General features: G+C 38.4%; 1 pseudogene; it reads left to right on the top strand.

Moving 5' to 3' along the window:
• Positions 1-27,469, top strand: part of LOC149158129 (protein TORNADO 1-like) — a 56,933-nt pseudogene that overhangs the window by 3,135 nt on the left and 26,329 nt on the right.

A 27,469-nucleotide genomic window follows, 5' to 3' on the forward strand; every position in this document is an offset into this window, starting at 1 on the left:
AATGGAGATCGTGAGAGTTTAATCTTATTTTAATAATGTTGATTTTATTTAAACTAGTTCTAATATAAATATATTTTTTATGTTTTAGATTGGGTTAGATAACCTCATTATAGTACCTTAATTTTTTTATCCCCTACTTCTTCATTACACCAAACTCACTCTAATTTAAATGTTATGGTATTTTAATTGTATTGTCAATTGATCTTTTATATTCTCCAATGATTTATCTAAGAATTAGCATCTTTGGACTATTCCTCTCAAGCAAATAGTGATTGTAACTAGAGTTGAAAAATATTAGGAATTTTTGTCTTTGATACCTCATCATAGCCAAGCTTTCAATAAGTAAAAACCTAATCCAAATTAAGATTATCATAGCCTTATTTTAACTAAATTACTTTTAGAAATACCTAATTTATATTTCATAAAGAAAACTTTTTAAATATATATTTTATTATAACTATCTAAAACATAAATTAATATTTCCAAATTTAGGATAAAAAAAAAAAAAAGAAAGTCAAAATGCATTTAAAAATATATATAAAAAAATAATCAAAATACATTTAAAAATATATATGTTTAATCAAAATAATATTTATATTTCTAAAATAGTATTTAACAATACTTAAAATAATAAATATTCACCCAAAACTTTAGATATTTAAAAAAATCGCTAGTGTAGGATTTATTGCATAAAAAGAAGCAAGGTGCTTTATACTAATGGCTAAGCAGAAAAGCAAGAGAAGAGTATTAATGTTGAACTTAATCCAATATAGAGCTATGCCACAGTCTAGATTGTTTATAACATCACATAAAAAATAATCACGTGTCACAACCTCACAGGGCATAGCATAGTCAAAGATGGCACATAAATTGTCATTGATATTAAAGACCAAAGTGAATGAGGATGTTATCACATTAATATGGGACTTCAAACTAAAGCCAACTTGTAGACTGACAAATTTTTTTATACAAATAATGCTTTACAGATCATGTGTCTCACAATTATTACATGTAAGGGTAATACTTTCAGAGCCCAACAAGGTGTTTTATAGCTTGATTTACATCTAGAGTGGGGACTATTTCACATAGATAAGCAAAGCCCTTTCTAACCATCAAGGCTATTGAAAGAAGAGAAGGAAGGTTCTTTGCAGTCTGGTTATTGTAGAAGAGAAGTAAGAGCTTTAGAGCCCATGTGGGAGTTAGGAAATACATAACAATGGTTTAAGAGGATGAACTGAGTATCAACTACGCTGTGGTTTAGAAGCTCCATCACTGACCCAAAGTTTGTTCCCAAAGGAATGGTACCTTGGGACATTTAATTTAACCTATAACTTGGGAATCATCTCTTCTGTTAGTTGGATAGCGGGATTGAAGGGAGATTAGTCCCAAAATTTGGCCAAAAAAATATAGTGTTACTGTAAATAATAACAAAAAAGAGCATCCATGAGTATACTCCACATGGACATTAATACATGGCCTAAGTGCCCCAAATGAAACCTTCATTCCTGCTCACTTGAATTTGAAAGAGTTGTTCATGAGATCTTCTACAAGCCCAAAATTTGCATGGAACCCTAACCTTTATGATCCCAAGATACCATTGGACTCATTGTTCTCAATTTATATCCATATTGGAGCTCAGAACATATCCCAAGCAACACAAAAGGTTGACATCTCTGTTTGAAATGACATCTCTTTGTAAAATATTCCTGCAGGAAAGGGGATGGTTGGAGTACAACTATACAGAGTTATTTTAGCATATCTTGCACAACCTTTCACCAAATTTCCACCTGATATAAGGCATCAAAGTCTGAGTACTCTTATTGAGTCTACAATCTATGAAGCTACTGAACCATTTAGAGTTGAGTACTCACTTTCAGTACCAACAGAAAATGGTGTGGAAGATAAGTTTAAAGGAAGAAGAAAAAGTCTGGTGAGATGGGAAAAGTGTAAGAAGTGAATCTTGATCAAAAGGACTGATCGAAACAATCAAAAGGAAACTATTTTGTTAGCAACTGATTTTGCAGAGGCGGTTTCAACAGTATTGTTCCTTGAGCATCCTGACCTTTTTGCAGTTTACCTGAGATGGTTAAGTTAGTGTGTATTTTAGGTTTTGATGATGATGCAATAAATTTCCATCTTACACAAGCTCTCAAGATATCCAAATAAGTGCCCCGAATGAAACGTTCATTCATCATGACTTGAATTTGAAATAGTCATTCGTGGGATCTTTTGCAAGCCCAAAATTTACAAGGAATCCTAACCCTTCTGATCCCAACATACCATTGGACTCATTTCTCTTTATTTGTGTCCATGTTGGAGCTCGGAACATATCCCAACCAACACAAAAGGTTGACATCTCTGTTTCAAATGACATCTCTTTGCAAAAGATTCCTACAGAAAAGGGGATGCTCTGAGTAGGACTATACAAAGTTAATTTAGCATATCTTGCACAACATTTCACAAAATTTCCACTTCATATAAGGAATCAAAGTGTGAGTACTCTTATTGATTCTACTATCTATGAAGATACTAAACCATTTACAGTTGAGTACTCAGTCTCAGTACCAACAGAAAATGGTGTGGAATATAAGTTTAAAGGAAGAAGAACCAGTATGTTCTAATGGGAAAAGTGTAAGAAGCGAATTTTGATCAAAAAGTATGATCCACAAAATCAAAAGAAAACTATGTCCTTAGCAACCGATTTTGTGGAGGTGATTTCAGTTGCTTGTTGCCCGAGCATCCTGATCTTGTTGTATTTTTATGTGAGGTCATTAAGTTAGGGTGTATTTTAGGTTTTGATGATGATGAAGTAAATTGCCATCTTACACAAGCTCTGTAGATATCCAGCTAAGTGCCCCAAATGATACCTTCATTGTTGATGACTTAAAGTTGAAAGAGTTGTTCATGGGATCTTCTACAAGACGACAATTTGCATGGCATCCTAAACCTTCTGATCCCAAATACCATTGGACTCATTGTTCTCAATTTATATCCATCTTGGAGCTCGGAACATATCCCAAGAAACACAAAAGGTTGACATCTCTATTTCAAATGACATCTCTTTGTAAAATATTCCCGCAGGAAAGGGGATGGTCAAAGTAGGAATATATAGAGTTATCTTAGCATATCTTGAACACCCTTTCACCAAATTTCCACCTCATATAAGGCATCAAAATCTGAGTACTCTTGTTGATTCTACTATATATGAATCTACTAAACAATTTACAGTTGAGTACTCACTTTTAATAGCAATAGAAAATGATGTGGAAGATAAGTTTAAAGGAAGAAGAACCAGTCCAGGGAGATGGGAAAAGTGTAAGAAGCAAATTTTGATCAAAAAGTCTAGCCCACACAATCAAAAGGAAACTATTTCCTCAACAACTGATTTTGCAGAGGTGATTTCATCTGGCTTGTTGCTTGAGCATCCTAATCTTGTTCTAGGTTTATGTGAGGTGGTTAGGTTAGGGTGTATTTTAGGTTTTGATGATGATGTAGTAAATTACATGCTCTACTCCAAAAACTTGCAAACGTTAGTAGGGGATGAACATTTCATGTCATCTATTTTTCCTAAAATGAATGAAAGCTTGTTTCTATCAGAACCAATGAGAGGATTCTATGGATGTAGCTCTAGGGACATGAAAAACATATTGAGACCAGCTAAGCCAATGAAATCAACTGGATTGTTTTCACTAGATTGTCTACAAGGATGGGGAACTAGCTTGTTTTTGTTTAAACAATCAATATCCAATATGGAATAATTTTCATTCTGTTAGAGTCAGTCTAGTAGCCCTCCACCAGAGATCAAAGCTCTTTGCATTTCATGATTAGGTGTCCCATCAGTGTGATCATGTTGCATTCCGTTAGGCATGCCATAATCCTGGTGGAGGGAGTTTGTGTCTTTTATTCCCCTCCTGTTTGGCACTGCTGGTTCAGGTTTGTTTAAGTTAATAAAATCTTCAAAGGGTCATTCATCTTGTTTTAAATTTCGAGGTCTTAGGTCTAGGGTTGAGTCAATTTTTGTCTTGAGTGGTCATAAAGGACCAGCAGGCCAGAGGGATGTCCTTCATAAAACATCATTTCAATAATTCTCACTATTGTACAGCTAAATTTTCACCTTGTTTTCAAAACTCTGTTTTTGAAAAATAAAGCTCATTATCTCGTTTTTTGTAAAAATTGTCAAAATTTCAAATTCTCCAAATGTTGAAGTGCAACCTTGGTCTCCTTTGCCAAAGCATCTTAGAAGCTATCCCTGCAAAAATTTTCAGAAGAAATCATCATTTCAACCAATTTTTCAAAGAAAGGAAACAAGAAGTTAGAGCCAATTAATTCAAAAAAGTGTCAACACTCAAACATTATAAAGTGGGTTTTGGGCAAATAAAAATCTAAAGGAAGCCTATAAAAGCACATCACTCTTCATTAGCAACTCATTTGCCTCTCACAAGCTAGATGAATCCTTGCAAAGGCGATTTCAAGAGTCATTGAGCAAATTGGGCAGTTTAAGAGGCGCGCTACGCATCAGGGACGACGCGCTACGCGTCAGGGGCGCGCTACGCATCAGGCTGCCTTTCTCAGAACAAAATTGCTCGTGTGCTACGCGTCAGAGGGGCGCTACGCGTTGGGTTTTTCACCCAACAAACTGCCAGCAAGCTACCAAATCCTCTTTTCTCTCAAGCAAATTTCAGGTAGGCCTCTCCTCCATGGCTAGATTTGGTTTTGCAAGATGAATGAGAAATTAATATGTTTAAATGCCATGAAAATGAGAAGTCAAAACCCTACATTGCTGTGGAAGATTTAAAGACTTAATGGTGCTAGGGTTTCAAATTTTTTTTGCTGTCCAAGGTTGCCCATTTGTGATCCCTCTTTTCCCTCATTTTCATCAACATTCTCCTTCAAATTTTCCAATAAAATTTCATAATTTTCCTCTCTAAAATCCCTAAAACCTACTAAATTCCCAAACCCTACTTCACCTTAAAATCCCACAATTTTGTGATTTCCCATGTTGCCTTCCCTAAATTCCTTATTTATGTTTATTGTCCCTAATTCCCTCATGTTCCCCTATCCCTAACAATTCCCTTGTATTTATGTCCCCTTGGTGACAGCATTTGAAAAGTCAAACAACAGTTAATTGGGTGCAAAGTGAGCAATACATTTCAGCCATCTTGCCTTCAAAACCATGTCAGAAACCGAATCAGATTATCAGCAGAGTTATGACAGTGATTCAACACCACAGGTAGAAGTGCGAAGGAGGCATCACAAGGGTGGTAATGGTGGTCGGCATGTCAGGGAGGAGCCCACTTCTTTGGCTCATTTGCAAGCTTGTCCACTTGCAATGACATGTTTTCAGTATCAATCATGCTTTGGATATTGTGAGCGGATCTCACAAATTCAACACCACAGAGAACTAGTTTGCTTGTTTGTCCTACATTTGCACAATGGTCATGTGAACCTTGCAGGAGTGGATTTCACCCTATCACCTGAAATTGTTGCTCAAGCCACCGGGATACCAAATGTTGGGGAGGAGTGGAATAAGCGCCAGCAGCTAGACAGATTTCATTATCAACCATATATCAAACCCGGGTGCATGAGACACCTAACTGCTGTTTTTCCTTTCAGATTCCTAAGGGATGAGTATGCACCCTTGATGAGGCTCATTATGCGCTATTTCACTTGTGAAGGCAAATATTCACGTTTATATTCGTACCATATCCGTTTGTTGATGCATTTCACCTGGGCACGAATGATGAACATTCCATTTTTCATGTGCCGAAATATAGAGAAGATGGTGCCCGTAGTGCAAAGGAAGAACCCCGCACAACAACACAAAAGTATATATCATTATGCACTAATCGAGATCATAGTGATGCATCAGTTGGCACATGAGGGTATTGCTTGGGAAGATTTCATTTCTCACAACTTCTTCATGGTGCCACAGCCACCTCCTGAGATTGTCCATGATGAGGGAGGGCCTTCACATCAGTTTCACATTCCAGAGCCCGAGCATGTCAGCACTCCATATTGTGTTACATACCAGAGAGGCCACAGGGCCTTATTTGCATCAGCACAGCGAGTGTTATCTCCACATCAGGTGGAAGGGGCCTCACTTTCGACAGCAGCACAGGTACAGGAGAGAGGTAAGCAGCCCATGATTGATGAGGGACCATCAGGTGATCCGGACATAGACATTAATGACCTTGACATCAGTTCTCCTAGCTCGGAGCTAAAGGAGATCATTCAACAACAAAAGGCTGAAAATCACTTGTTGCAGCAGAAGTTGGAAATGGAAAATTGGAAAATCACATACTTAGAGCAGCGCAACAAACAGTTAGAGGATGAACACACTCTTGATGAGTTGCAGAGGATCCGAGAAGACCGGAACTTGGCTCGCAAGAGACTCGGTGATTTGACACCTATTGAGTAAGGGTCTATGCTCATCCGGGTGAACACTCATTTAGAGAAGTTGCTAGCCAAGGCAAATAGGGACAAAGATATGCTCCGCCACATGAAGAATCATTATTGGGTCCGCATGCATGTGTGCAAAGTGAAAATGAAGGTACTCAAAGGACGATTGGCCAAGGCACTAAAACAGAGGAAAAGGCCCGATCCACTTCAGATTTTGGCTAAAGCCTCCTTGAAGGAGCATGGTGCTCAATGATACACCCCCAGCTCAAAATTCAGAAAATTTGGAGCAATTTTGGTCAATTTTGAATTTTTTTTGCTAAAAACAGGTCTTTTCCCTCTGCGTGTAGCGCGCCGCGCGCTACCCTGAAGACGAGGAGGTCCATTTCACAAAAAATCTGCATTTTTGGATTTTTCATGACAAATTACACTTGCTCAGCCACTGCCAAGACATTTCATTGAGATTTGGGCCCCCAAAAGGTCAAAAAACAAGCAAAAAATGACCTTCTGCCACTTTTTGGACACACAGGTAGTAGTCTTGGGAGATTGCATTTTTGGAGGGGAAAATGGGCACCAAATTGAGAAATTCCACTTGGGCTGGAGAGTAGATATCTAGAGCTTTCCAACAAGCCCACTTTAGCCTCCTTTGGATGCTGGGAAGTGCCCCAAAAGTGGGCTCAAAGGCACGCTACGCGTTGAGAAATGGCGCGCTACGCATCAGGACATTTTCTCAATTTTTCATCTTCAGCTCAGGAAAACGCAGCATTTGACTAGTTTTGACTTTTGGTAGGATTTTTCACCCTCCTTGATGTAATTGATGTAATTTTATATTGAGATGACACTTTTTTACCTATTCTAGAAGATTCATTCATAAAATAGCAAAAAATTAATGAATGAATTGGTTTCCTAACTTATAGAGGCAAGCTGTTTTGATTGCCTAGATTGTAGTGCTTAGTTTAGAATTGGTTGAAACAACTCCTAGGATGATGAGCTCGACCCCTAGAGGCAAGGAAATGTGTTAGCTTGCCTATATTATGTACTTTCTTAGTCATTTTCATGGTTGGACTCTTGAGGGATAAGCTTAGATTGTATTACTCTTTGTATCTCTGCAATTTTGGCAAAGGAAAGGCCAGGGTTTTGCAGCACTATTTGGGATTCCTGTGGTGATTTGTGTTGATGATTTGTTTCTCTCATGTACTTGTAAGTTTGTTATGTGTATCATTTTCCTACTCTTCTCTTATGCAAATTAAGTAAGTGAAGTGTTAAGGTAGAATTCATGGTTTCTATGCTCTGCCTTTAAGTTTGCTTAATATCTATGTTTTCATCTGTTTAAGGAGAACTCCTGATGGTTTCTTGCTCTCCTTAGCTCCTCACCAGTCATATCTATCCATTCAGCTCCTTCAAAGGCATCAAGACAATCTCCTACCTTGCCCCAAAAAGACCTCTGCAAAAACTGTGTCTCATCCCCGCACCTAAAATTGCCGTGCTCAGTTTTCCAACAAAACCCTAAAAATTTGAAATCAAACTTTCCCTATCAGTTTACTAGCCTAAAATCAGTGTTCTTTATTGGTCATCTCAGCCCTTTGAAGACCTTTTGCTGAGATAGACCCGGAGAGAGCCCTGTCCTGTCCTCGTAGGGCTAGCTACGAGGCTAAGTGGTTTGATGTTGCCTTGGATTTTGTCTTTTTCAGCCTGAGACCAAATTCAAGCGCTAACATATTGGCGACCATACTGGGGAGAACAACTTGTTTGCGGGTTGATGTGTTTATTTCATAAGTCTTAGACGGAGCCTGAAGTTATGCCAGGTAGCCTTCGAAACGCTTTTGCTTTGCATAAGCGAAAGTAGATAAACGCTGCTTCAGTCCATCTCCATGAGCTTGTGAATACAACACTTCATTTGCATTTTACCCCAGTACATTTGTAAACTCTGAACTTTTGATGATAAGTTGAGAGTTTTCACAGGCTGATTGGCTATTTGTTCCTTGATATCCAAGCTGGCTTCAGATTCTAGTCATATATTCAAATCTCACTCATGTCCAGCTGTTTTTAAGTATCTTGAAGACATTGATTTTGACGAGAGCTTCGAGTTGTCCCTGTTCAAAACCAAATCTGAAAGTGCACTTGATTCTCTAGTTCCCAACCCTGATTTTGCTGCTGCCCTTGAAATCGAGAGACACAATAAATTGGTTGAAAATTTCATCCTATGACACCTTCAGACAGATATCCAAGTCACTGATCTTGCTGATTGCCTCGAAACTATATCTGTCAATATTGGATCTACTATCACGGCTTCTGTTTCGCATGAGCAGACCAATCCTTCTTTTATTTCTATATCCCCTATAGTCACACATCCTGAATCTACAGTCAATTCTCCCTCTTCATCCCATATCGCTTCTCCTCCGCCTACACCTCCCTATACCCCTCATACTACAGCTACACCTACTACTCCTAGACCCAATCTACCTAAAGCAATGGCTGCCCGGTTTGCCCCTCTTGCTCTTCCTCAAAATCTGCATGATATGCCAGCTGATTATCAGAGTAAAATTCCCATGTTTGATGGCATTCCTCAAGGTGTTTCTGCTCAGTAGCATATAGACAAAATGGAAACTTTCTTTGATCTATATGAGATAGATGAAGAAGATGTAACTATGCGTTTGTTTGTGCAAACATTCGGAGGAGAAGTAAGAAAATGGTTCAGAGGTTTAACAGCTAGAAGCATACCCACATTGGATGAACTTCAGAAAGGATCCACTTTAGATCAATGCCAAGTACAACAATCTCAAACGCAATCATGGTGAGTCTGTCCAAGATTACATTATCAGATTTAACACAGTTTACAATGCTATTCCAGATGATTTAAGACCATCTAGAAAATCAGCTCTTCTCAAATTCCCGGATGGCTTTGATCCGGAGATGGCTTATTCACTGCGAGATAGAGATCCGCCTACCTTGGAGGATATGCAGAAAATCGCTGTTAGTGTTGAAGCGAATTTGAATGATAAAAGAGCAAGGATGAAAGCGGAAAAACGAGTGACAATCAAAGAAGAAGCTTCTACATCAGATCAGCTCCTTCGCAAGGTAGAAAAGGTAGAAAGGATGCTCGAAAAGGCTCATCTCGACAAGCTGGAACCGTAGATTTGAAATCCTAATTTCCAAGGTTCGCAGCAGCGACAATACAGAATTAAGCAGCGTGAAACAAGGACACAAGAGTTAGCAGCTTAGCAGCAAATAAAACCTCCTCTTCAGCAGAATTTTGTTAGCCAAGAATCTGAAGATGAAGGTGATACTGTAGGAGAGGAAAATCACTTTTTCACTCCTGATGATTTGCCTACCTATATTACAGAAGAAGAAGAATTTGTGAGAAACTCCGTCATCCATCAGGATGAGAATTATATCTTATCAAATGATGCAGCACTTGAGGAAGAATCAGAGGAGTACCAAAGAGGATATCTCAATGCTTTGTCCACTCAGCAGAGACAATTAAGAAATCGAGCTGTTCCCATAAATCCCATTCAGAAGAAGAAAGATACTTCAGCAAAAAATGATTCAGCTTCCCCACAGAAAAAAGGAAAAGAGATAATTGATCCCCCAACAGGTCAATCATCTTCAGAAGATAAGGTAAATCAGCCACCAAGCACAATGAGAGATAAAGTTGAAAGAAGAGAAGTTCCGGCCAAAGAAGGTGAAAAGGTTTCAGCATTTAGTTTGGAGAATGAAATTTCAAAGCTAAAAGTGTCTATTCCATTGCCTGAAATCATGAAAAACACCAGCTATCGAGGTCAAATTTCCAAAATTCTGAATATTGATCCAATGCTTGACATGGTAAATGTAGAAGATGATCAGCCGGAATTAATTTTTGGGCCTACTTTAGATGGTGAGTCTCCTGAAACTGATGTTCCTCCCTTCTATATCAGTTTGAGGTTGCACGAGTATGTTTTACATAATTCTATGTTTGACTCGGGTGCTTCGCACAATTTGATGCCGAAAGCAATCATGGAAAAGCTGGGATTAGACATCACAAGAAAATATCATGATTTGTATTCATTTGATTCCAGCTGGGTAAAGTGTATCAGATTGATCAAGGACTTGGTGGTAAGCCTAGATCAAATTCCACCTAAGAATGTCTTGATGGATGTGGTTGTGGCAGATATTCCTCCGCGTTTTGGTATGTTGCTTTCAAGGTCTTGGGGAGCTAAGTTGAAAGGTACACTTCAACTAGATTTTTCTTATGCTACAATTCCAGTCTTCGGTCAAATGAGAAATTTATATCGGGAGCAAAAGATGAAATACATGATAACTAGCAAAGAAAAGCCAATAAATCATCCTATAAATTATGTACATACAGATTTGGAGTCGTTTGTTTTGTTTGCTGATAATTTTAATGAGATAGATAGTCAGTTGGTTCAGGCAGAGGATATACCAGAGATTACTGAAAATTTTAGAGAAGTTATGCAAAAGGAAAGAGAAGAAAAGCCAGTTGCCATGAAGCAAACAACTGAAGCTAAGGGGCAGCAAACAGAAAAAACAGAGGCAACACAGTTTCAGCAATTGGAAGAAGATGAAGATGGTCTTTGGACCATGGATTTTGATGGCGCTGTGGGCAGCGATGGTGCTGGTATTGGTGTGTGGATTCGAAGTCCCTTTTTCTGCCCGAGACAAAGTCCCAAGCAAGGTGAGAGTGTGTTCTTATAAACTAGCATTCGATTGTTCAAATAATGAGGCAGAATATGAGGCTCTCATTGCTGGCCTTAAAATTCTTCGCAAGTTGAAAGCAAAGAAGATTGCAGTTTATGGTGATTCCGAGTTGGTGATAAAGCAAGTTAAAGGTGAGTTTCAGGCCAAGCATCCTCGTATGAGGGCATATCGAAATGTTGTCCTAGATATTTTGAAATTATTTTCTAAACATACTTTGACATGTGTGCCCTGCATACAAAATGGTGTTGCGGATGCGCTGGCCAAGGTAGCAAGTAACTTAAAAATTCCAATGAATTCCAGCAACAAATTTGAGATTTATGTAAAACACCGCCCCACAGTTCCGGATAATCAAAGATGTTGGCAAGTCTTCCAGAATGATGAAGAAATTAAAGATTTTCTGCAGATTGAAGGCGAGTTTAAAGATATTTCCATATATATAGAACCAGATGAAGTAAATCAAATGGATGTGCTACAACTTAAGGACAATTTTATTCCTAAAGGATTGATTCCTTTGGAAGAGCTGTTTGATCAAGATGATGTGGCCCGTAAACCAACATTGAGACCAACTAAAGAAGGTGTTGAAGAAGTAAACATTGGAGCAGCTGAGAATCCCAAGATGGTAAAGCTATCAAAATCCTTGTCACCAAAGGTAAAGAAGGAGTATGTCAGATTGTTATCTTCGTTTTCTAATGTCCTTCCATGGGATTATTCAGATCTGAAAACATATGACACTAATATCATTCAGCATACTATTCCTATAACGCCAAATCAGAAACCTTTCCGTCAAAAACTAAGGGGAATCAATCCTAAATTGCTCCCATTGATAGAAAAAGAAGTGAATAGGTTGTACAAGTCTGGAATCATAGTACCTATCAGATTTTCCGATTGGATATCCAATTTGGTGCCTGTAAGAAAGAAGACTGGTGAGATCTGCTTATGCATTGACTTCAGAAATTTGAATAAGGTGTCTTTAAAAGACAATTATCCGTTGCCCAAGATGGATCATATATTGCAGCGAGTAGTTGGAGCATCAAGGATGTCGCTACTCGATGGCTATTCTGGGTACAATCAAATTTTGGTGAATGAGGATGATCGTGACAAAACTGCATTCACTACTCCATGGGGAACATTTCATTATGCAAAGATGCCGTTTGGTTTGAGAAATGAAGGTGCCACTTTTCAGCGTGCGATGGATATGGCCTTTGCCAACGAGAAAGATGTCGTTTTAGTTGTTTACCTTGATGATTTGACTGTATTTTCGAAATCTGATGAAGAACATTTATATTACATGAAAATGGTTTTTCAAAAGTGCAGAAAATATGGTATTTCGTTGAATCCAAAGAAGAGTCTTTTCGCCATGAGTGAAGGCAAGATCTTGGGCCACATCATTTCCAAAGACGGCATCCGTATAGATCCTACACGTGTTGAAGCTATTCAGCAAATCGAGCAGCCTCAGAACAAAAAAGAAATACAGTCCTTTAATGGTAAGTTGAATTTTCTGCGTCGCTTCATTCCGAATCTTGCCGAGCATCTTAGAGAAATCACAAACATGCTAAAAAAGGACAGCCAGCTAAAGTGGACCGAAGAGGCGGTAAAATCTTTCAATTTGGTAAAGTTGGTTCTATCTTCAGCCCCTACTCTAATCAGTCCGGATTACACACAAGTTTTTATTTTATTTTCATTTGCTTCTGAGCACACATTGGCAGCTGTACTAATGCAAAAAAGAGACGGAGTTGAGAAGCCTATTGTTTTTTTTAGCCGTATTATAAGGGACGGAGCATTGAAGTATAACATCATCGAAAAACAAGCGGTTGTGCTTGTGAAGGCCTTGAAGGATTTCCATGTGTATATATTGATTTCCCACATTATCGCATATGTTCCTAACGCAGCAGTAAAGAATGTTTTAGTACAGGCAGAACCGGAAGGAAGGCGTGGTAGGTGGATTGCTGCATTATTAGAGTATGATGTGGAAATTAAACCCACTAAGCTAATCAAAGGTCAAGGTCTTGCCAAATTGATGGCTGAAACAAATCTACATGTCCTAGATATCAATTTGATGGCTGCCATGTCCGATGAAGATGAGGAGAATTCAGCACAACAGGTATCTGAAATCTTTGTTTCTTATCCTTGGTATGCTGATATTATATATGTACTTCAAAATTTGTCTTCACCTCCCGGGATGCCTCGAAATAAAAGTAGGACATTGAAGTTGAAAGCAGCCAAGTTTTGCATCCTCAAATTTGCACTATATTGGAAAGACCCCGGTGGAATATTGCTGAATTGTTTGGTCGAGGAGGAAGCCAAAATAGTTGTGGAAGATTTTCATAAAGGTGACTGCGGGGGCCATTTGTTTTGGAAGACTACAACAATAAGATCCTAAGGGCAGGTTTTTATTGGCCTTCATTGTTTTCAGATGTATATAAAGCTGTCAAGAATTGTCATGAGTGCCAAATTTTTCAAGGGAAACAGAAATTACAGCCATTGCCTCTCAAACCAATTGAAGTCAGCGCACCATTTCAGCAGTGGGGCTTGGATTTTATCGGCGAAATTCATCCGCCATCGTCAGGACAACATAGATGGATATTGATAGCTACAGATTACTTCACAAAACGGATTGAAGCCATTCCCACCCGGCAGGCCACGGATGCGGTAATTATTTCTTTCCTTGAAAATAATATACTGTCACGTTTTGGCTGTCCAAGTAAGTTAATTACAGATAATGCAACAGCATTCAAATAAAAGAGAATGGTTGACTTTTGCTACAAATACAATATCAGCTTGGGGCATTCTACCGCCTACCATCCGCAAGGAAATGGGTTGGCAGAGTATTCAAATAAGTCCTTGGTAAATATCATTAAAAAGTTGCTGGAAATCAATAAGAAGAGTTGGCATAAAAAGTTAGTGAATGCACTGTGGGCTGATAGGGTAAGTCAGAAAAAGTCAATTGGCATGTCTCCTTTTGAGTTGGTGTACGGGATAGACGCAGTGTTTCCTACTTCACTCGCTATTCCGGTGGTCAAATTGCTTCAAGAAGCTGGTAGTGAGGAAGATCCCATGCAGAGGCGGATTAATCAAATGATTCATTTACAGTAGACACGGGAGGAGTTTCTTTACAATACTCTCAAGTTGCAAGAGCGCATAAAGAATATTTATGGCAGGAAAGCAAAACCAGATGACTTCCAAATAGATGATGTGGTTTTGAGGTGGGATGCTCGGAATGAAGACAAAGGGAAGCATGGCAAATTTGACAATTTATGGAAGGGTCCCTACAAGATCGCAGCATATCGTGGCCAAAATGCTTTTCTTCTCAAGGAAATGAACGAAGATGATTATCCCGTAGGGTCGATCAATGGTCGGCTGCTAAAGAGGTATCATGTCTGAGCATTTTCTGTTCTTGTCACCATCATTGTACATACCGTTTTATTCTTATTTTATCGCATGCGTGTACTGATCTTTCATCCTCAGTCTGGGGCTCACGGTGAAGGCTATAATTCTGAAGATGAAGATTGGTTGGTTTGAGGTTTGTCAAGGTGTTTTTATCAATCCATTTTCTGTCCAAAATTGAGTTAGTTTGGGTCAAAGTTGTGTCCAATTTTCAGTCAAATCTGCAATTACTAAAGCTGTCAGAGCTTGTGTCAAATGAGTAAATAATGACTCCATCGCCCAATGGTTGAAAGCACTGGTCTACTCTCCCAGAGGTCTGAGGTTCTTGGCATCTCCAAGGAGCTACCATCCCCATTGGAGCCAATGTTAGAGTCGGTCTAGTAGCCCTCCACCATAGATCAAAGCTCTTTGCATTTCATGATTAGGTGTCCCATCAGTGTGATCATGTTGCATTCCGTTAGGCATGCCATAATCTCGGTGGAGGGAGTTTGTGTCTTTTATTCCCCTCTTGTTTGGCACTGCTGGTTTAGGTTTGTTTAAGTTAATAAAATCTTCAAAGGGTCATTCATCTTGTTTTAAATTTTGAGGTCTTAGGTCTAGGGTTGAGTCAATTTTTGTCTTGAGAGGTCATAAAGGACTAGCAGGCTAGAGGGATGTCCTTCATAAAACATCATTTCAATAATTCTCACTATTGTACAGCTAAATTTTCACCTTGTTTTCAAAACTCTGTTTTTGAAAAACAAAGCTCATTATCTCGTTTTTTGTAAAAATTGTCAAAATTTCAAATTGTCCAAATGTTGAAGTGCAGCCTTGGTCTCCTTTGCCAAAGCATCTTAGAAGCTATCCCTGCAAAAATTTTCAGAAGAAATCATCATTTCAACCAATTTTTCAAAGAAAGGAAACCAGAAGTCAGAGCCAATTAATTCAAAAAAGTATCAACACTCAAACATTATAAAGTGGGTTTTGGGCAAATAAAATTCTAAAGGAAGCCTATAAAAGCACATCACTCTTCATTAGCAACTCATTTGCCTCTCACAAGCTAGGTGAATCATTGCAAAGGCGATTTCAAGAGTCATTGAGCAAATTGGGTAGTTTCAGAGGCGCACTACGCATCAGGGAGGGCGCGATACGCGTCAGGGGCGCTACGCATCAGGCTGCCTTTCACAGAAAAAAATTGCTTGTGCGCTACGCGTCAGAGAGGCGCTACGCGTTGGGCGAGGCGCACTACGCGTTGGGTTTTTCGCCCAACAAACTGCTAGCAAGCTACCAAATCCTCTTTTCTCTCAAGCAAATTTCATGTAGGCCTCTCCTCCATGGCTAGATTTGGTTTTGCAATATGAATGAGAAATTAATATGTTTAAATGCCATGAAAATGAGAAGTCAAAACCTACATTGCTGTGGAAGATTTAAAGACTTAATGGTGCTAGGGTTTCAAATTATTTTGCTGTCCAAGGTTGCCCATTTGTGATCCCTCTTTTCCCTCATTTTCATCAACATTCTCCTTCAAATTTTCCAATAAAATTTCATAATTTTCCTCTCTAAAATCCCTAAAACCTACTAAATTCCCAAACCCTACTTCACCTTAAAATCCCACAATTTTGTGATTTCCCATGTTGCCTTCCCTAAATTCCTTATTTAGTTTATTGTCCCTAATTCCCTCATGTTCCCCTATCCCTAATAAATCCCTTGTATTTATGTCCCCTTGGTGACAGCATTTGAAAAGTCAAACAACAGTTAATTGGGTGCAAAGTCAGCAATACATTTCAGCCACCTTGCCTTCAAAACCATGTCAGAAACCGAATCAGATTATCAGCAGAGTTATGACAGTGATTCAACACCAGAGGTAGAAGTGTCAAGGAGGCATCACAAGGGTGGTAAAGGTGGTCGGCATGTCAGGGAGGAGCCCACTTCTTTGGCTCATTTGCAAGCTTGTCCACTTGCAATGACATGTTTTCAGTATCAATCATGCTTTGGATATTGTGAGTGGATCTCACAAATTCAACACCACAGAGAACTAGTCCGCTTGTTTGTCCTACATTTGCACAATGGTCATGTGAACCTTGCAGGAGTGGATTTCACCCTATCACCTGAAATTGTTGCTCAAGCCACTAGGATACCAAATGTTGGGGAGGAGTGGAACAAGCACCAGGAGCTAGACAGATTTCATTATCAACCATATATCAAACCCGGGTGCATGAGACACCTAACTGTTGTTTTTCCTTTCAGATTTCTAAGGGATGAGTATGCACCCTTGATGAGGCTCATTATGCACTATTTCACTTATGAAGGCAGATATTCACGTTTATATTCGTACCATATCCGTTTTTTGATGCATTTCACCCGGGTACGAATGATGAACATTCCATTTTTCATGTGCCGAAATATAGAGAAGATGGTGCCCGTAGTGCAAAGGAAGAACCCCGCACAACAACACAAAAGTATATATCATTATGCACTGATCGAGATCATAGTGATGCATCAGTTGGCACAACAGGGTATTGCTTGGGAAGATTTCATTTCTCGCGACTTCTTTATGGTGCCACAACCACCTCCTGAGATTTTCCATGATGAGGGAGGGCCTTCACATCAGTTTCACATTCCAGAGCCCGAGCATGTCAGCACTCCAACATGTGTTACATACCAGAGAGGCCACAGGGCCTTATTTGCATCAGCACAGCGAGTGTTATCTCCACATCAGGTGGAAGGGGCCTCGCTTTCGACAGCAGCACAGGTACAGGAGAGAGGTAAGCAGCCCATGATTGATGAGGGACCATCAGGTGATCCGGACATAGACATTATTGACCTTGACATCAGTTCTCCTAGCTCGGAGCTAAAGGAGATCATTCAGCAACAAAAGGCAGAAAATCACTTGTTGCAGCAGAAGTTGGAAATGGAAAATTGGACAATCACATACTTAGAGCAGCGCAACAAACAGTTATAGGATGAACACACTCTTGATGAGTTGCGGAGGATCCAAGAAGACCAGAACTTGGCTCGCAAGAGACCTGGTGATTTGACACCTATTAAGTAAGGGTCTATGCTCATCCGGGTGAACAATCATCTAGAGAAGTTGCTAGCCAAGGCAAATAGGGACAAAGATATGCTCCGCCACATGAAGAATCATTATTGGGCCCGCATGCATGTATGCAAAGCGAAAATGAAGGTACTCAAAGGACGATTGGCCAAGGAACTAAAACGGAGGAAAAGGCTCGATCCACTTCAGATTTTGGCTAAAGCCTCCTTGAAGGAGCATGGTGCTCAATGATACACCCCCAACTCAAAATTCAGAAAATTTGGAGCAAATTTGGTCAATTTTGAAGTTTTTTTGCTAAAAACAGGTTTTTGCCCTCAGCGCGTAGCGCGCCGCGCGCTACCCTGAAGATGGGGAGGTCCATTTCACAAAAAATCTGCATTTTTGGATTTTTCATGACAAATTACACTTGCTCAGCCACTTCCAAGACATTTCATTGAGATTTGGGCCCCCAAAAGGTCAAAAAACAAGCAAAAAATGACCTTCTGCCACTTTTTGGACACACAGGTAGCAGTCTTGGGAGATTGCATTTTTGGAGGGGTAAATGGGCACCAAATTGAGAAATTCCACTTCGGTTGGAGAGTAGACATCCAGAACGTTCCAAAAAGCCCACTTGAGCCTCATTTGGACGCCGGGAAGTGCCCTAAAAGTGGGCTCAAAGGCGCGCTACGCATCAAGACATTTTCTCAATTTTTCATCTTCAGCTCAGGAAAACGCAGCATTTGACCAGTTTTGACTTTTGGTGGGATTTTTCACCCTCCTTGATGTAATTGATGTAATTTTATGTTGAGATGACACTTTTTTACCTATTCTAGAAGATTCATTCATAAAATAGCAAAAAATTAATGAATGAATTGGTTTCCTAACTTATAGAGGCAAGTTGTTTTGATTGCCTAGATTGTAGTGCTCAGTTTAGAATTGGTTGAAACAGCTCCTAGGATGATGAGCTCGACCCCTAGAGGAAAGGAAATGTGTTAGCTTGCCTATATTATGTACTTTCTTAGTCATTTTCATGGTTGGAATCTTGAGGGATAAGCTTAGACTGTATTACTCTTTATATCTCTGCAATTTTGGCAAAGGAAAGACCAAGGTTTTGCAGCACTATTTGGGATTCCTGTGGTGATTTGTGTTGATGGTGTGTTTCTCTCATGTACTTGTAAGTTTGTTATGTGTATCATTTTCCTACTCTTCTCTTCTGCAAATTAAGTAAATGAAGTGTTAAGGTAGAATTCATGGTTTCTATGCTCTGCCTTTAAGTTTGCTTAATATATATGTTTTCATCTGTTTAAGGAGAACTCCTGATGGTTTCTTGCTCTCCTTAGCTCCTCACCAATCATATCTATCCATTCATCTCCTTCAAAGACATCAATACAATCTCCTACCTTGCCCCAAAAACACCTCTGCAAAAGCTGTGTCTCATCCCCGCACCCAAAATTGTCGTGCTCAGTTTTCCAACAAAACCCTAAAAATTTGAAATCAAACTTTCCCTATCAGTTTACTAGCCTAAAATCAGTGTTCTTTATTGGTCATCTCAGCCCTTTTAAGACCTTTTGCCGAGATAGACCCGGAGAGAGCCCTCTCCTGTCCTCGTAGGGCTAACTATGAGGCTAAGTGGTTTGATGTTGCCTTGGATTTTGTCTTTTTCAGCCTGAGACCAAATTCAAGCGCTAACACATCCGAGTATGAAAAAGAAGCTAGTGAGGTTGTAATTTCCATTAGCAACAATAGATACAGATACAAAGTATCTTCTGAAGCTTACAGGTGATGCCCACCTCAAAATGATGATTACTTCAGAATTTCTCGGTGGTAATGAAAATAGTGTGATGGTTCTAGTGAAGATGGATGATTTACTTGGTAGTCCTGAACTCATGGAACATTTTGTAGTAAGTGGAAAATCAGAGGAAACGACTTCATCACTTCCTTCTAGTGGCAATGTCAATGGTGATTTGGATGTAGAGACACTGAAGTCAATTGCAGGAGCTATTGTTTTGAGCCTTTATGGGTAGCATTTATCATACAGTAATCCACCTCATAGAACTAACCATGGTATTTTTGACATTGGTGTCAACACAAGGCCTTAGAGGTGTGTCACTTCAGCTATGATCTCTTAGTGGAGCTCATCCCTTCCAATAAAGTCTTAAGGAATTACAGAATTGATAGTTCTAGGTCTTACATAATAGCATGTGTGCTGGCTCGTAACAATAGTATAGAAAATATGGATATAAGTGGAAATCATATAAATTCCAAATGTGCTCATGATTTTAGGAGGGCCCCTTAAGAAAGCAGGACTCTGAAACATTTGAATATGTCAAACAATGGAATGAGTGATAAGGGTGTTTCCTACATTGTAGTTGCTTTGTTTTCGAACCATACCCTGCAATCCTTGCAACTTGAAAGAAATCTAATGGGAGGATAAGGAATTGATCATTTTCTTTGTCCTCTTATAGATTCAAAGCAGGCCAGCCTCAAGCAAATACTTATGTGGAATTTTGTTCCATTGGGGGACCTCATACCAAAATGGGAAGTTTTGGTGTAAGTGCATTGGTGCAGATGATATCCACAAACTAGAGTTTTCTAAAATTCATTATAAATGATGATTGTAGCATGGCTACAGCTAATTTCATCAAAATTATTGTAGATCTTGAAAGAAATGTAGCTTTGAAGTCACTGTATTTGAAGGGATGTAAAGGAGTTGCAGTACTTGAAGAAATTATGGATACATTGCAGGTGAATCCCTGGCTTGAAGATATTGATTTGAATGAAACTCCACTTGAAGCCTCTGGTAAGACTGATCTTGTTCACCAACGGTTTGGAAAAAATGTAATGCTGAGCCACAGATTAATTTTCTAGAAGACATGCCCATGATAGTGCCAAAAAATGCTAGAGTTTTCCTCTCTGGACAAGAATTTGTAGGAAAGATTTATGACTTTCCGTATTCAACCTTAATCAATTTCTCAGTATACACAAAGGTAAAGGCAACGATCCAATCTAGTTATATATATTGTGGATATATTTAGTGAGGAGAATGATAATGTATTATATATAATACTTAAAAACAACTATAGATAGCTAGACCGATCATGCAATGACCACGAGGAAGATTATTCATTATTTGGAATCAAATAAAATATGACCTAAAAAGAGTTTTAAGCTTTTCAAAATTCATACGAGTAAAAAAATTTCATAGTTTCTGAAATTAGATGACTTATCCTTGTTATGAATATTATTAGGTATTCCATGATAAATTGGACAACCAAGATTGATTTTTCCAATTCAAATGACCAATATCTGCAATTTTGGTTGCAGGTAAAACAACTCTATGTAATTCCATATCGTAGAGTTTTTCTCAAGCCAAGATTCCATCAATAGACAAAATAAACCTAGTTGAACCCATCACAAGAACTCAGGGTATCAAAATCAAGGTCCTAGAAGATGATGATACTAGAATTTCAATTTGGGACCTTTGGGTCAACATGAGTTCCATGTTTTTCATGATTTCATGTTCCCTGTTCCCAGGAGCCCATCTTTCTATCTCATAATTTGTAGCCTGTTCAGAAAACCAGTAAACAAACAATCCAAAAAGCTTCAAGAACATGAAGAAGAGATATTATATTGGCTAAGATTTATTGTTTCCAACTAGAAGAGCATAATCCTTTCTCACTCATGTCACAGTTGTTTTCACTCATATTGATCAAACTTCTGAAAGTTCAGAATTGTACTTATCAACGGTCCAATGCGTTTATAGGCTTAGGGATTGTTTCATTGGCCTTTTAAAATTATCCCAAACCATATATACAGTGGATGCAAGGTCATCTGGTTCAGTGAATAAGGTTGCTCATCATGTGCAACAAAGAACCAATACAATTTTGGAAAGGGTTCCCAAAATTTACCGAGTATACAATGACTTAAGAGTGTTGTTGCTCAATCGGAAATCTGAGCATTCCAACAAGCCAGTTATGAAATGGGAAGATTTTTCTCAACTATGTGAAATGAAGATTCCAACACTAAGAATACAATCTCGCTATGATGACCCCACAAAGGTTGAAGAGAGGCGGAGAGCCATAGCATGCCCTTTGCATAAAGCTGGAGAAATCATTTATTTTGAAGAGATTGATTTCATCATAGTGGATTGTGAGTGGTTTTGTGAGGAATTCCTTGGATGTCTAGTAACAATGTACAACAAAATTGAATCTACTTTGGGTCGACAATAAAGGGGATTTACAACTAGAAAAGAGTTGGAGGTTATTTTAAGAGAATCTTTATAGGGTTTAGTACTCGGATTTGGTCCCATAATTTTTGAGAATGTGCACCCAAGTGACCTTGTGAGAATGATGTTGAAAGTAGAACTTTGTTATGAACAAGATCATGGCAATCACAATTCAAAGCTTTTCATACCTACAATACTTGAGAAAGGTTGGTACAAGCCACAAACATGGTAGCTAGGTGGATAAAGATACATCTACTTTGGCCTCCATTTTGAGTGAAATGATTCAAATCACACTCCTAGATTCTTCCCAAGGTTGCGAGTATGACCCTTTGATTTTAATCTTTAAAAATACAGAAAGAAAATAGTCGAACTAGATTCTCTTTTATCTTTGAGAAGAATAGGAGACATGACTGATTTATTCTAAATATCATAGATCTCATGTCCTATTTACTTCTCAACCTTAAATAGAGTCAAAGATGGATATCACATTACCTGGGGTGGAAGGCATAATATGTTAGATTCATCCACTTATCCATTTAAGGAAAACTAATTCAAGATTGTAAGAGAGAGCTTCTACTTGAAGATTGTGAGGAGCAAAATGAATGCTTCCATATGATTCACTCTAATTATCCAACAATGCTTCAAGGATCAATTTGGAATCTCTCTGGATAATCAACTCTCAGATCTCTCTTTATAAAACAATATCTAAGCCTCTTAGAATTGCCCTGAATTCTCCTTCATCATCGAGGCTCCATTCTAGGCCTTCCATGTTTGAAATAGGAAAACTATTGGAAAAATTTCATAGATGGCTACTTGTGCCAATAAACAGGGATTTTCCTTTATTTCCCTATAAAAATGGAATCTCTAGAAATTCAACAGGATATCATCTAGATCAGATTCTATAAACGAAGACTTGGAATGAACCATAAAATCCTTCCATGGAATGAAGAAAACATAACAAAACACATATTGTTTTCCAGCAGTTTTTGGCTTGTCCACAGTCTCCACCCCTCTTTTATTGCACTTCAATGAAAGTTATCAACTAGTTACTAGCCCACAATGAATATTGTTAGGGAGGAAAATACAAATTTTCATACTTTCTGCCTTTTAGTGTGAAAGGATAGTCATTTAATTTGTCACAACCGACCAAAAATGATTAGGATTTATCTCTATGCAAAGACATTTTAGGATACAAATGAAACTCTATGGTTGCCATGATCCAAACCTTCCTGGTGAACTAACAGAAACTAAGTAAATGACTCAAATATTGGAATTTACGAATTTAAATTGGTTACACCTCAAAGAACCATGGAACCCATAGGGAAACAAATTGTTTGTTTGGAATGTTTCTGATGTAACAAAACTCACAGAAAACAAGCCTCATTAGGAGAAATTTAGAGAAATGAAAATCATAATTGATTTGGCAGTTTGTAATCAATATTGGCATCCAAAAACTGGGATTACTGAAAATTCAAGCCCTAAGGAAAGTTGTATTCATCATAACTGACATGTATTCTATAAACCAACTTGTCAGTGGTTGAAGAGACCAGGATATAGAAATAGTTGAGGACAATTAAAAGATTTATAAAAGAATGGTGCAAACTCACATTCAAGAAATTCAAATAAGAATCCTTTTTCTATTTGCAATCCGTACCAGCATGACATGTAGATTCATAATGGGAAAATCCCTCCCTATAAATGATACCAAAATACCACCAAGTTGTCTAGACTTCATATATCCTTTACAATATATTACCTAAAGTAGATATGAATAGATCTCAAGCCTCAAAGTAGTTGAAAAGGCATGAATATCCATCGGTAGCTTAGCTTACATAATCTCTACCACCCTCAAGACATAAGGTCTGGATGGTAGTTGATTTGGCTATAGGATCCCACAATAGTGTTGTTGTTTCTACCAAACATGGAATTTGAAACTTGCATTAGGAAATTTCTACAATTTGGCATCAGACCGCAATATTATATCCCGAGTTTCTCCTACCTACCATCATTTTTGCTTACCTCTTGTTTTGTTGTTTGGCTACCTTACAGTGTCGGTTCTACAGAAGAGTGCCCATCATTGAAGAATGAGTGGAGTGAGATACAAGGAACATTATAAAATTCCTTGTTATTTTTTATGAAACTAGATATCGTTCCTAACAATTAATTCCTTTTGATATATTTTATATCTATGTCTAATAATTTGATCTGCACCTTATCTCATTTTTATGCCCACCTTTTTTATTTGTCATGTGTGCACCTCTACAAAAAATCTTGGGGTCAGGTAATAGTTAAACCGCCGCTTACAAACTTGAGAAGAACCTAACTTCAATAGTCATCAATGCTAATGACATCTGAGTTGAACTCAAAGTGAAATGGGCTAATAGATCAATATATTGGCTCGCTCATCACAAGACATCAGTGAAACTCTTAAATTTATGAACCAGGTTGTTGTTAAAAGCATTCTAATACTTTGTGTGTCATATGCCACTTGCCAAGGGGTAATATTAGTTCAAGTTATTTTAAGGCCACAATGGGTGCAGGACCTTCTACCACCGAGGAACAGGAAGGGCCAATTTGTTCTAGTGGAATATCTGAAGCAAGAGCTACTTTTAGTTCCAGCAGACAACATATATAACTATCAACATATCTAGAGTGTTGTTGTTGAAGGAAGGTTTATCATCTTAGGGACCGGATTCAACTATGCAAGGGACCTTCTTGGAGAGGAAGAATTCAGGGATGTATTGCAAAGACAATTTCGAAATCTTTATAGGCTCGTTGTTGAGCTAGATGTTCCATCAACTAATAACATCCCCGATTCTCAAGGTGCTTAGAATGATGATGATGAAGAAGAAAATGAAGATGGGTTTGTGTCTCCTACCATTATTGGGATATGAAAGGGGGTTGAGAAGGTATTGAAGAGACTAAATATTATTAAGAGAGACCTCTAGGACATCAAGCAAGAAATTAAAGGACTGAGGTATGATGACCAAGAAATTCAACCTCCTAGGTGACCTAGGAAGACCTATGCTGATGTGGGAGCTTTGTGTGGTGTATTTCCATTGATTCTGATTCCTTAAGGTCACCTAGGAGGTTGAATCCCATTATAGTGGCCTATCATAGCATGTTTACTCTAGTTGGTTGGTTACTTGGGTAGATGTTGGATAAGGATGTTACAGAGTGGTATCAAAGGATGGTTCACCCCTTGGACTGGATGGTCGGTGTGCGTTGGTCATGCATTCATGTTAGTTACATGTGTGTTAATCATCCTTGTGGTCTATATGCTTGTTGCATATGGAGGGTGTTGGTCATGGTTGTAGTGATGTCGCCATGGGAAAGAGGATGTTGTTGTTGTAAAGTGTGTTGTCATGAGTGTATGATTGGTTACACATTGTTTATGATTGTGTATTGTCAATATACATTGGTATGGTTGTTGTTGTCCTACATGAGGTCATGGTATGTGTAGTTGATATGGTCATGCATTGATGACTAGAATCTAGCTAGAATCATGGTTATATGTTTATATGCTTATGTATTATATGTATATATGTTTTCATGATTATGTTATACATGTACTACATTGATTGGTTGATCTTGTAGATGAGATACCCTTCTCGAATTTTGCTAAGGTATGTTGGTTTATTGTGATTTGGTTTAGCTAGCATAGTATGCATGGCATGAAAGATAGTAGAAATGACTAGCAATATGATAGACTACAAAGACTCTCCCTATGAATCGGATGAGAAACGTGGTTTTGGGCACTCTTTTTATTTTATAGACACATTGAGAAGCTTGAAGGAATAAGTAAGGAGTTGTAAGGCGGACAACGAAAAAATCATGCATGCATAAGATAAACATGAAGAGGTTAATGCAATAATCCTTCAGAGTTTGTCATAATTGCAGTGGCAGGGGCCACTTTGGATCAACCATGGATAGGAGGAAAAAACTAAAGGGACTTATGGTAGTAGGTCTCATGGTGGTCACAGGTCAAATAGAGATGACATGGCCAGAGATGGAAGATTGTTGGATACTCCAGATAGGAAAGGAAATGGATACATGATTGTTATAATTATGGTTTTGAAAAGCATCATGATTGTCATCGTTATCATCCTTGCAAAAGGAGTGATAGGGGATACTTTCCAAATGAGTTTAAGAAAGAAAATCCACGTAATTTTGATGGAGACTTGAAGAAAGTAGAAGATGCAGAGGCTTGGATACTTTGGATGAAAAAGTTCTTTGAGTTGTGTGAGTACATAGAGAACATGAAGGCCATAATTTCTATCTTCAGCCTAAAAGGTAAAGAAAATATATGGTGGGAAGATGTGAAGTGGATCAGAGACATCAGGATGGAGGACTTGAGTTGGCATGAGTTGAAAAGGATTTTTAGGAAGAAGTACTTGTCAGAAAGGTACCATGACAGTAAGGCTAAAGAATTCTATGATCTAAAGATGGAATCAATGACAAATGAAGAGTACATGACTAAGATCCTTGAGCTATTGAGGTATGTACCGTATCTTAAATATGAGAAGGCTAAAGTTCAGTAATTGTTCGGTGGTTTTCCATTAGCATTTAGAGATCGGATTGAATATGATGAGCCTTAGTCACTTGAGGAAAATATTGGGAAATTGAAGCCTTGATATGAAAAATTGAAGCGTAAGAATGAATCTCATCTGGGATAGAAAATGAAGGATAAGGATAGAGGTAAGGGAAAATGATAGTCATATAGAGCAAGGCCTTAGAATGTAGAAGAGAAAGAAAATGTGGCACCACAAAAGAAGTTCAATGCAGCTAGACAGGGACATGGGTCACAAAAGAAACATAGAGGTGATGGTACTAGATGGTTGGAGTGTTGTACATGTGGTAAGCAACACCTTAAGAGAGATTTTCCATGGAATAGGCGTGATAGGCCTTAGATATATAGTGCACAGGAGGCACAAAATGTTAGGGATGTGGGTCAGAGCATTGCTCATATCTATGCTGCACTGGATAATAGATAGGCACACCATCATGCTTCTATCATTGAGATGGACGATAAGCTTTGTGACCAAGTTTTTTCTATTTTGATTGACCCTGGATCTAGTTATAGTTATATTAGTCCTGACTTGTTGGATAGGTGTGGTTTGAATAAATAAGTGCATGCATAATCTTGGATAGTGTAGTTGGATACAAGTACAAAGAAGTGAGTTCATTGTTGGGTAAGAGCTTGTGCATTTGATTTGAATGGTATGCCTACCACAACACATTTGAATGTATTACGATTGGGATCATAAAATATGTTGTTGGGAATGGATTATTTGTACCTTCATAATACCAAGGTGGATTGTTATGACAAATCCATTAAGTGCTTAGATAACATTGGGGAACCAAGAGTCTTACAGGGGAAGAAGAAATCGACATCAGTTAGGATGGTTACATCTATGCAGGAAAAGCACAGTCACACGAAAGGTTGTGTGTTATTTGAATTGCATATTAGCAACAGAGGTAAGGAAGTTGAGGATGCAAATGTTTTGAGTAGGTAACCAGTTCTACAATAGTTTCAGGATATGTTTCCCACAAATATTTCAGAGTTTCCACCTCATAGGGAAGTAGAATTTTCTATTGAGTTAGTGACAGGGGAAGCACACCTCAGTAGGTAGAGTTAAATTTTCAGTTGAAAGAGATCCTTGACAAGGGATACATTAGGCCAAGTGTATCACCTTGGGGCACACCGATATTGTTTGTGAAGAAGAAAGATGCTACTCTCAAATTATGCATTGACT

This window comes from Pinus tabuliformis, chromosome 5_2 (assembly GCF_031772625.1).
Source record: "Pinus tabuliformis cultivar Carrire ecotype Pingquan chromosome 5_2, CPIR1, whole genome shotgun sequence".
Taxonomy (NCBI): domain Eukaryota; kingdom Viridiplantae; phylum Streptophyta; class Pinopsida; order Pinales; family Pinaceae; genus Pinus; species Pinus tabuliformis.